General features: G+C 45.2%; 1 long non-coding RNA gene across 1 annotated transcript; it reads left to right on the top strand.

Moving 5' to 3' along the window:
* The first annotated feature begins 212 nt into the window (after positions 1-212).
* On the top strand, positions 213-10,472 carry LOC132250743 (uncharacterized). Its single transcript, XR_009462330.1, has 3 exons — positions 213-478; positions 1,469-3,601; positions 4,189-10,472. It is a non-coding gene; the product is annotated as an uncharacterized LOC132250743 (long non-coding RNA).
* The last annotated feature ends 1,118 nt before the right edge of the window (positions 10,473-11,590 follow it).

Raw genomic sequence — 11,590 nt, 5'->3', positions numbered from 1 at the left:
TGACAGGGCAGCATTTTAATTAGAGCAGATCTCCAGGAGCTGCTCTAATTCAAATGCTTCCCCGCTGCCACCGTGGAGCAGGTGTATAAATGTCCATGGTGATTGTATTGGTTTGAAGTGCCCATTCTACTACTACCTCACTCAGTCGGTCTGCTTCAAAAACCTGTGGAGACTTGTTTAAGCTCCTGAGAGCAAACAAGTAAGACATGCTTTTTCAGTATTATTGCTTTACATCTAATGAATAATAGTTGTGAAGAGCAAAGTAAGACAACACATTCTAGTTACCAACCACACATAATCTCTTCTTTTTTCCAGTTTGTTGAAAACTATGGCAACATTTTCAGCCTCCAGTTAGGTTACAGGACATTTGTGTTTGTCAGTGGGTTCCAGCTGGTGAAGGAAGCACTTGTTCATCAGGGTCAAAACTTGGTAGATCGTCCCCAGGTCCCCATTACACATGAAGTCTTTGGTGGCTTGGGTGAGTTCCTCTTTTTTCAGGAAAAGCATTTAAGGTGTAACATTTTAATAACTAGTAAACTGATCCTGCAACCGTGTGCACTTGGGCTTCCCAAGAGGAGTCTCCTGAAATCTATGTTGGGATAGGAAGTGTCATCTATTCCCCGAAAGGGCTCTGGGTTGAGATTTTAACACAGTCTCTCTCTGATTACTCCTTGAAGCTAGAGTGGATGAACCCCTGGCTTGTCAGCCTCTGAGACCAGGTCTTCCAGTCCCTGCGGCCCCTGGCTATCCTTGGTTCCCAGAGTGATCTGCTGTCTGCCTCAGCTCCTGGACAGGACTTTTACCTTTTTATGGGGGAAAGAGTACAGCAGGCAGTCCTTCTTAACCAAGACAATGCGCCACCAGACAGAGCTCTCATTCAGAAGGCCCTGAAGGTCCTCTCCCGAAACCCTGCGCCCCTCCCTCCAGCAGGGAACCGCCAGGGGCTCGGCCTGAATTTCATGGTTCTCTGTTGTGTCTTCCTATACCAATTAGCCCATTTTACTTGGGCTAATTGCAACTCAGGTCAGAGGCCCTCCCATGTTTAATTCTGGGCAGCATTAACCCATTCTTTAAAAGGGTAGAACAGTGTATGAGAAATTTAAGGAAGCTAAAGCATGTAACATTGTCATGGAGATTGTAAAAACCAACCCCCTCAACCCACCCTGCAAAAATCACATTGGACCAGAAATATTACAAAGCAATACATTATTCTGTCAAAGAGACTTTGGCCCAGATCCTCAAAGATATTTACATACTTGATTCCCTTGAAATCAGTTATTCTTTCTGGGCCGTGGTAACTGTCCACATGTTGCAAACACATACACAGGCACATAAGTATATGAGTAGGGTTGTTTTCACATCCTAACAATGACATCCCAAGGCTGCAATCTCTGGCATTTCAAAAAAGGAAAGATTTTTTGGCCTTTAAATGCCACCTTAAAATAACAAGCATTACCTCTCACCCTAGGATTGATCTTCTCTAATGGATATAGTTGGGCACAACAGAGAAGATTTGCCCTTTCAGTTTTAAGAAACTTTGGCCTGGGGAAGAGAAGTTTAGAGGATCGAATCCAGCAGGAGATCAGGTATCTCACTGAGGCAGTTGAGGAAGAGAAAGGTAAGGAAATGATTTTTGAACGTTTCTGTGGAGCTCTCTAGGCTTCCTCCTCTTTCCAGTGCAAATGAAATAACATGCCAGTACCCTGGAGCCTGCATTATGCCTGCATCTGGCTCCTTCCCAAAGCTCAGAAATATCAGAGATACAGGTCAAGACCTGGACTTGGCTCCAAAAAAATGTGTCAGGGTTTAGGTTTTCTATCTATCAAGTATGAAACCATACTCTGACTTGGTCAGCTTGCCCCCAAACTTCATGTAGGAACATGGATTTATACAACTGTCCTGCAAATGTGACCATTAATTACCCAGGTATGGTTAAAGAAGTATGGATAAAACTTATCTAACCTATTATATTGTGAAAGCAGAAAGCTGCATTAAAAATGCAAATGGCTTTAGAAAATCAAATAAAACTGACTTGAAGCAGCTCTGCTTGGATGTGCTGCTTAAACAGTCCGTGTTTAACAGACCTTTAGTTTTTGGGGAGGTGAGTGCAGCAAATACTATTCACAAGGGTGGCATGGGAGGATTTGCCATCAATAAATTGAGAAACCATCAGTGGATTTCACACCCTTCTTACCTTGCTTTTTCACAAAGGCTGGAAGACAGCTGATTTCTCCATTTTGGTCTTTCCAGGGAATCCTTTTGACCCCACCTTTAAAATTAACAATGCTGTTTCCAACGTTATCTGTTCCATCACTTTTGGCAACCGGTTTGAATATCACGATAGTCACTTCCAGACATTACTGCGGTTGTTTGATGAGATAGTTTACCTCCATGGAACATTTTGAACCCAGGTAAAACTCATTTGATTTCTGACGTGAGGCCCTGGAGGGACTCCTATCTCGATCTCCCTGAAGTCAATAATACAACTTCTTTTGTAGAAGCCGACTTGAGTAGGTCTGTGTTTTTCTTGGTCCCAAATGTGCTTCTATTTTGGCCTGATTGTGATGGTCATATGATCCTTTTCTCTCGGGACTCCTCTATCTTTCTCTATCCTTATCTGTCTAGCTACCCACTTTCTCCCATTCTCCCTGAGGAAATCCTGTCTGATTGCCCATTCTGACTTCTCCTCTCTTAGCCTTTGAGATAAGTCACCTTCACCTGCAGAAGGTGACTCACTCCTTCTTCTTCACTCATGGTTGATTGGCTAGCCTGTGTTTGATTGCTTTTGTCCCTCACCGCACAGAAGTGGGAAGCCTCTCAGCCTTTACTGGGGTTAGGAGGAAAGTAGCAACAGTCTGCTCAACATAGCCTATGGCTCTGGTGGTGACTATTGTTCCTGAATTTTGCCTCCTATCCGATAATGGCCTTGACACCCTGACTTTGACTAGTGACCATGATTACAGGCTTGGGTCTCACCTGCTACTCAACTGGGACATCCTCTTGGTCCTATAAAAATCCTATACACCCTCTTTATCTTATACAAATCCACTGCCCTGCTGCTGCCCTCCCCACAGCCCAACTAGGGTGTCCTCCGATAGGACTGAAGAGATGATGGATGATTTCAACAGCCATCAGGGATGTGTAAATTGGAGAGAGGAAGAAGGAAGGATGCTGTCTCTCCCTGCTAAGTAACTCCATTCCCTCTTGTCACTTGGCACATTAAACTCTGTATTCTTGGGAGGGTGGACTCATTTGCACATGAGTCTTGAAAATGAAGGAATAAATGAATGAATGACAAAGCAGCGTTATACAGTGACGGTGATATCCCAGGATCTGTTTCTCTGGAAAAAGAACCAGTCCTTGCTAAGTTTTCCCCCCCAAAAAGGGAGTGTTATGACTTTCTAACCTTTTAATGTCACCGCAAAGTAATAGGAGTGACCTCTCAGGACAGGACTGGTCTCTGCTAATGGGTATAGCTGGAAACAACAGAGACGATTTGCCCTATCAACTCTGAGAAACTTTGGCCTGGGGAAGAGAAGCTTAGAGAAGCGAATACAACAGGAGATCGCGTATCTCAATGAGGCAGTTGAGGAAGAGAAAGGTAAGAGAAAGACGCTTGAAGTCTTCTTTTAAGATCTGACGAGCTGTGATGAGCACGAGATTACATGCGAGGAATATTAAACTGTGTGTGAATCTGGCTCTGCTAAAACTCAGAAATATCAGAGACTCGGGTAGCAAACTGGATTTGGATCCAGAAATCAGCAACATTTGGAAATTTGGCAATTTTTGGATTTTCTTTCTATCAGGAATGGAACTGCATCCTGATTTGGGGTCTGCTTGCCCCCAGCCTCCACATAGAAAAGTGGGTTTACATGACAGCCCTACAATTTTTCCAATTAATTATCCAGGGGAAGAAGTATAGATAAAATCTACCTAAGCTATTATGAAGGCAGAAACCTGTGTGAAAAAAACTAATGGTTTTAGAAAATTCAAATAAAGCTGGCTTGAAGTAGCTGCTTGGATGCGTTACCTGCTCAGCCCGTGTGTTTAACAGATCCTCACCGAGGTTGCATGTGGGATGCGTGCAAAGAGTGGAGTTCACACCGAGCAATCACACCCTCTCAACACCTTCTTTCTCTTCCACAAAGGCTGGGAGAGAGCTGATTTCTTTCTTTTGGTGTTTTCCAGGGAATCCTTTTGATCCCCACTTTAAAATTAACAACGCCGTTTCCAACGTTATACGTTCCATCACTTTTGGCAGCCGGTTTGAGTATCACAACAGGCACGTCCAGAAGCTGCTGCAGTTGGTGGGTGAGACGCTGTACCTCCATGGAACTGTTTGGACCCAGGTATAACTTGGAAATCAACTGAAATCAACCCTAACACTTCTTGGGATGGTTACAGTGGAGGCAGACTTGAGTAGGTCAGCACCGTTCTTGTTCCTTGATTCATTTCTGCTTTGGCCAGATCGAGGTGTTCAGATGCTCTTTCTCCTCGGTACTTCTCTGCGTTCTCAAGATCCCCCCTTTATCCTCCTTCTCCCCCACGGGATCCTATCTGACCTCCAGTTTTATATTTGGGATGCGTCACCCTCAACTGCAGACACCTCAACCTCTCTTCCTTCACCTGTGGCTGAATGGCCAGCCTGTGCTTGACTCCGACGGATCCACCCCACGCAGCAAGTAGGACAGCTCCCAGTCGTCCCAGCAGCGATGCTGCCTATAGTGTCCTGTTGCTGGGAGAGGAAAGAAAGGCTAGTGGTTAGTGTGGGGTTGTGCAGATGCCCCATGTGAACTGTGACACTTCCTTCAGCTGCCCGGGCTCTTGTTAGAAGAGTACCTGTAGGCAGCCTGCGGTTGCATTATATTGTCTGCCTCTCCCAATCAGGTACCAAAAGTACAGCAGCCTCAGCTGGGACAAGACAGTATTGTGCCATACTGTCAGTGTGGGATCATGAATAGTTTCATAGTAGTTTCATAGGAGCTAGGGTCAGGAGGGACCTGAACAGATCATCGATCCTGACCCCCTGCCACAAGCAGGAATGAATGCTGGGTTCACAAGACCCCAGACAGGTGATCGTCCAACCTCCTGTTGAATTTGCCCAAGGTAGGGGCGAGGACCACTTCCCTGGGAAGCTGGTTCCAGATTTCGGCCACCTTAACTGTAAAATATTGCTTTCTGATCTCTAACCTAAACCTATTCTTCATCAGCTTATGACCATTGTTCCTCATCACCCCAGGTGGTGCTGGGGAGAAAAGGGCTTTGCCTATTTACTGTTGATCTCCCCTGATGAGCTTGTAGGCAGCCACCAGGTCCCCCCTCCCTCTGAAGAAGAAAATCTTTCATGCAAAGAAACCTCCAGTGGGCATATGTGAGGCTAGAATATAGAGAAGAGGACATTCAGGAGTTGCTATAATTTAAATGAAGACAGAAGGTGCTATAAGTCAGGGAGGCAGGGGTGGGGATCGAGTATTATAGCCATGATAATCCAGGGAACGTACAAGACTCAAAGGGGTTTTGGACGGTCTTCTATTGGGCAAGCTGAATAACTGAGAGATTGGTTAGACAAGCTTTTGGGCACATAAAAGTACCTTTCTGCAGGTCTTCAGGGTAGTTTGTACTGAAAAGCTTGTGTAACATCTCTCCCAACTATACATTTGGTCCAATAAAAGATAGCACAAAAAAACTCTCACCTCTCATTGTAATATTTGGCTTTGCTTCTGATAATGTTGATTATCTTCTTTGAATTAACTCTGTGGAAAAACCGGGCCCATAAATCACATCTTTCAATAGTTCAGACACTAGAAAAAGACAAAGACCAATACTGTTACTAGCATAATACTGCTGTTGGTAGTGACAGTGGTCAGACTCTAAATGTAAGCGTTCGGTTCATTTACACAAAGATGTTGCACAGGGAAGGGCAGTTCAGGATTCATTCCTACAGCCGTACCACTCTGCTTTGATTGTGTCTAGAAGCAGCTACCTGTAGTTAAAAACTCCTTTAAGACTATCAACTCATTTGATGAGGAGCACTCCGAACATCATGGTAGCATTGTTTATAAATGAAGGCATTCACCAAGGTTTTAAAGGACATTGCCATATTCTTGGAGTAGACCATAACTCTCCATTTTCAATCATTTCATCCTGTTAGGACTGCTATTGTTCATCAGCTGCCCTTTCTCTCCCTTTCAGGAAAGATGGCTGGAACAGAGATCTTCATTTTCTTCACTGTTCCAACTCAGAAATTCACATCCCAAGCTCTGGACAATGTCAAATTATCTCCTGAATTCACAACCACCCATTCTGGCTTTCTGATATTTCTCACTTTCAAGGATCAGGAAGATTTTATTGCTTTCTTCCCTTTTGCATTTAACTCTTGCTTTGCAATCAGAAAAGCTCCCATTCCCTTTCCCAACACAATCTTAATTTTTAAAACTTTTTTCCTAGTATTTTATGCTGGGAGTTTCCTAGCAACCAATGTGTGGATTATAAGAAACCTTTGCTCTTGTGGTCAGCCTTGGAAGCAGTACTGGGAATATCTCCCATCTCAGAGTGCCCATTAGTGGGAGGAGCCTGCTCCCCACTTCCCCCTGGCCCCTGATAAGAAGTAGCTTTTATTTGGTGCTGCTGACCTCAAATGTACAAGATAGCAGGAATTGCAAGCTTTGTATTAGGGCTGAGCAAAGTATAGTCTATGGGTGAATCTCCCAATCGGCACTGATTCTCCGAATCCAAATCAGCCGAATCGAATCGGGACAGTGATTCGAATCCCCAAATAGAATCACTGTCCCTCCAAATCAGCTGAATCCAAATCTGAAGTGAATACTTGCTGCTTCGCATGTGCTTACTTTGTATGCTATACAACTGGCTTGTCCAACGTAAGGCCCGCGGGCCGCCATGCGACCCACCAAGCCGTTTTCTGAGGCCCAAGGTGCTGCAATGGTAAATGAAAGTAAACACTGTTTGCTTTCATTCCCACCCCTTTTCCTGCCCCCAGCCCCTCAGCAGGTGACCGGCGAGCATGGACTACGAGACAGTTGGCTGCCCCGTGACTGCTGACCCTCTCCCTGGGGGAAGCAGGGCCCCTCTCTTGGCTCCCCCGACCGCAGCCATCAAGGCTGGGGTGGGTGAGCTTGCCCCAGGTGGGTCCCAGGGCCTGGGCTGAGGCCCCTCTCCCATGCCCATCATGCAGCTCCTTTAAGCCCTACGCTGGGGGTGGTCCGCACTGCATCAGCAGGAAAAGGGTGGTGTGGGGTAGGACGGTGAGGTCCAGTGTAGGGATGAGCAGGCGAGCGTGAAACATGGCTGCCTGGCTGTCATTGGGACCGTGTCCCCAGGTTGGATGCTGAAGAACCTGCACGGGGGTGCCACACGCGTGCGTGCACTCGTGAGGAGGAAGCACAAGGTCACACTCGCACCTTCCTCCTCCTCCTCCATGGGAGCTGGGGATGAGGAGGGAGGTGGGCTGTGTGCGCGTGGCCGTGTGTGAAGACCAGGCTTCTCATCCCCGATGGAGCCAGGCAGTGTCCTGAGGCGCTGCTTCTCCTCCTCCTCCTCCTCACTGCTGCTGCTGGAGGCCAACAGCCGGCTGCTCCTCCACGGCTTCCTCTACCTGGTGCTGTACGCCCAGGTGTCCCAGGGCAAGCCTGCATTACGCTTCGTTCATTCATTGAGAAGTGAGTAGCAGCGGAAGTGCTTATTTTAGTTAAGAATTTGGTATTATTACATTGTTGCTTTTATATTGTTTTTATTTGGGATTTTAAACCACATTTCCAGACCCATTTCATTGTCATTTCCTGCAACATCATTGGTGTCAAAGGTCATGTGACATCACTTTCTGATGTGATACCGCTTCCTGTGAGGTCTTTGAATATGGCTCGCTGGCCCAGTGGGTGATAAAAAGTTCATGATCCAGCCCCATGTTCAAAAAGGTTGGACATCACTACTATAGAAGATGAAAGGGCACACAGGCCCAGTAGGGCTTCTAGGATTTGTAGATGCATTGGGAGAGTATCTGCAGTAGGGAATGTAATTCTTAATGCATCATGGAAAAAGGAGGACAAGCAGTCTGAAATGCAACCCTCCTGTATTTCAGGTGGGGTCAGGGATACCGCCTACCTTTGATAAGACTCTAGTAAAGACTGCTTTGCCACAGACACTTTCTTCAACTTTGTATAAATTCTTTCAACTTGTAAAAAATGCTTAGATCAAATTTCAATTTGGGGTACCTCAATACTGGAGGCCTGAGTTGAGACATCTCACGTTGGTAATGCATTTCATCATGTGATACTATGCCGTGGAGGCAGAGTTGGGAGCAAAACGTATGCTCAAAATTTAGAACACCCTAAATCATAGATCACTCTTAAATATTTAGGCCTTGTCCTCTCCATCCTTCTTTTGTCTACTCATAAAAATGGGTACAATATTAGTTATTACTTGATTCATAGAACTCATGTGAGTAAATCCAATCAGATTACTTTTCCCCATGGAGAGGCAGGCTCCATGGATTGGGGGAGACAGAGGATGTGATATACTTTGAATTTAGCAAAGCTTCTGACATGGTCTCCCACAAAATTCTCAGTAATAAGCTAGTGAAATACAGACTAAATGAAAGTACTGTAAGGTGGATACATAACAGGTTGGATCATTGTGCTCAGTGAGTAGTCATCAGTGGCTCAGGAAGTATCAAGTGGGGTTCCCTAGGGGTCTGTCCTGGGTCCAGTATTGGATAACATCTTCATTAATGATTTTGATGATAAAATTGAGTGCACAGTTGGTGCATTTGCAGATCACACCAAGTTGGGTGGATCTGAAGACCCTGTGGACGGTAGCACTAGGATCCAGAATAACCTGGATAAACAGGTGAAACGATCTGAAAGCAACTAGCTGAAATTCAACAAAGATAAGTGCAAAGTCCTGAACTTGGGATGGAATAATTGGATGCACAAATACAGACTGGGAAATGGCTGTGTAAGCTGCAGTACTGCAGAGAAGGACCTGGGGGTTACAGTGGACTGGAAGCTGACTATGAATCAACAGTATGCTCTTGTTGCAAAAAAAGCCAACGGCACACTGGGTTATATTAACAGGAGTGTCACTTGCAAATGAAGGAAAGTGATTCTTCCTCTCTTTTTGGCCATGAGGAGGCCTCATCTGGAGTACTGCATCCAGTTTTCTGCCCCCTACGCTTCAAAAAGTATGTAGACAGATTGGAAAGAGTCCAGCGAAGAGCAACACAAATGGTTAGCGGCCTGGAAAATCATATGTATGAGGAAAGGCTGAAAGTAGTAGAATATTTAGGAAAGAGAAGAGAAGACTGAGGGATGAATTAATTGTCTTCAAATCCCTGAAGGGTGATTATAAGAAGGAAGGAACTTTTTCCCTGTGACTGCAGGGGACAGGACTAGGAGCAATGGTCTCAAGCTGCAGCAGAATAAATTTAGGTTGGAGATTAGAAGGAGCTTCCTGATTGTGAGGGTGGTCAAGGATTGGAAGAAACTACTTAAAGAATTTGTGGCATTTCCATTTCTGGGCATTTTCAAAACCAGGTTAAGAATATACTTGGCTGGGATGTTTTAGTTGGGAATGACCTTACCTGGAGCAGGGAACTGAACTGGATGGCCTCTTGAGGTCCCATTGAGCCCTGCTTTCCTACGATCCCATGATCCTATTTCAGTTTGGAAATGCTTCTGTGGTATCTCATAGGGTTTTAGCTTGGGTGTTTTCATACTCCTTTTTAATCCAGGACCCCTGGTGGGACCACCACAGTGTACTGCTGTCTTCCCTCTAGAAGCGGAGAAAAGGTTTTACATTGTGGGAGATTTACTGTATCCAGGGAGGAGCCCACCGAAAAGAACGGGGAGAGGCTCTGACTGAAATGGTAGCTCCTACAAAGCCCCGCAGCTGCCTACCAATTGCTAAATACTTACATTCTTGTATTTTAGGGTTTTTTTGACCCAAAAAAACCTCAGTTGCAGCCCATCCTGCAGACTAGGAAAAGCACACTCCAAAGGAATTATAGTTTTACCTGCTATGGAGTTTGGAACAAAATCAATATCTTCAGAACAAAGTCCTGGATTTTGTAGGAAAAGGACACTGCAAGGCCATAAAGCAGTGTCAAGTCATAGTTTATTCCCTTCACAGTTCCCAGGAAAACATGACATGTCATACTGGGTCATTCCCCAGGTCCTTCTAGCCCAGGAGCCTTTATTTATAGTGGCTAAGGGAAAGAGTATTTCTATAGGGCCTATCAAGACCACATCTCTTCCTTTACAGCTTCCAGCATTCAGAGGCCTAGAAAATCAGCAGAATACCCAGGGACCTCTTCTTCCATTGATGCCCTGAGATCATCTGCAAAAGAGAGAGGTAATCGTGCAGGTCCCAAATAGTAACCTCATGTTCCTTCCTCCCTGCTCCCCTTTGACTTCAGTGGAACTGCCCTTGGCCCCATTCCTCTCCTGCAATGTACTGATAGGGAGATAAATAAGGAAATAATTGAGTAATATATTTTAATGTTTGCATTTGTGTGAAAATGCTTCTGCCCATACTGTTCTGTCTCTTTCAGGGCTCTCAAATATTAGCCCTTCTAATAGTTTTTTTTAAAAAGTTCTTTTAATTAGAAATTGTAGAAGTTTTGCTCATTTATTTGACTAAAATACATATTAGACAGAACTTCTAATGCTGTTACGTAGGTGGACTTATGTTGATTTTGTTTAGGATAGAGGCAAGGATATTTTACCAGGGTTTTCCTTCATAAAGGATGTTTTCTTTGAATATAACAGGAAAACTCAGAGTAACTAGAGCCCATTTCCACGGAATTTCACTGGAAATCTAAGGCAGTGAAGTAATTTAATGCCTCTGAAGAACAATTTTTGTGTAATTGCACATTTAAGCCACATGGGAGAGTCCTCTGCATATCACATCACCGCAGCTGTCCTACAGAGATGGGGATTTTGTGAGTGAACTATGTTTTCAGCTGAAGGTTTCACCCCTTGTCATTTTTAAGAAGGGCTTTGCGGTTAGCAAGCTCACTTCTTTCCAAAATACAAATAAAAGGAAGTCTCCTTTCTGGAAATACATTCCTTGTACATGTTGCTGTTGCGATGATGATAATTATTGTTGTTATTACGATTAATAGTAGTATGAACAGTAATAATAATAGTGATGATGATGATGATGGGACGGTGTCGCTGTCCTTTTGCCCTTTCATACTTAATGTAATGGTTCCCTATAAAATGGGCCTCGAAAGTCTCTTTCACCGAGTCTTTCCTTCTCTCTTCAGTGAAGGCAAGGGCACATAGAAGGGCACATGAGGGCAAAGCCAGCCTTACGGGTGGGCGACGTGGGAGACTGCCCAGAGCATTGTGGTTAGGGGGGCGCCACACACACACACACACACACACACACACACACATGCGTGAGCAGCCTGCACTCCCTTCACCCTGAGTGACCCTGCCCCTAGGCAGGAGGAGTGGTGCCCATCCCAGCCCACCCCCCGCCTCCAGCTGGTGCTGAGGACGAGCCAGGCATGGGTGGGGTAGTTCCTGGTTCAGTCCACCCTCCTTGCTCACGCACAGCAGCAGCGGTGCCT

This window comes from Alligator mississippiensis, chromosome 5 (genome assembly GCF_030867095.1).
Source record: "Alligator mississippiensis isolate rAllMis1 chromosome 5, rAllMis1, whole genome shotgun sequence".
NCBI classification, from domain to species: domain Eukaryota; kingdom Metazoa; phylum Chordata; order Crocodylia; family Alligatoridae; genus Alligator; species Alligator mississippiensis.
Note: the sequence above shows the minus strand (reverse complement) of the source record. Positions and strands in the feature narration are given on the sequence as shown.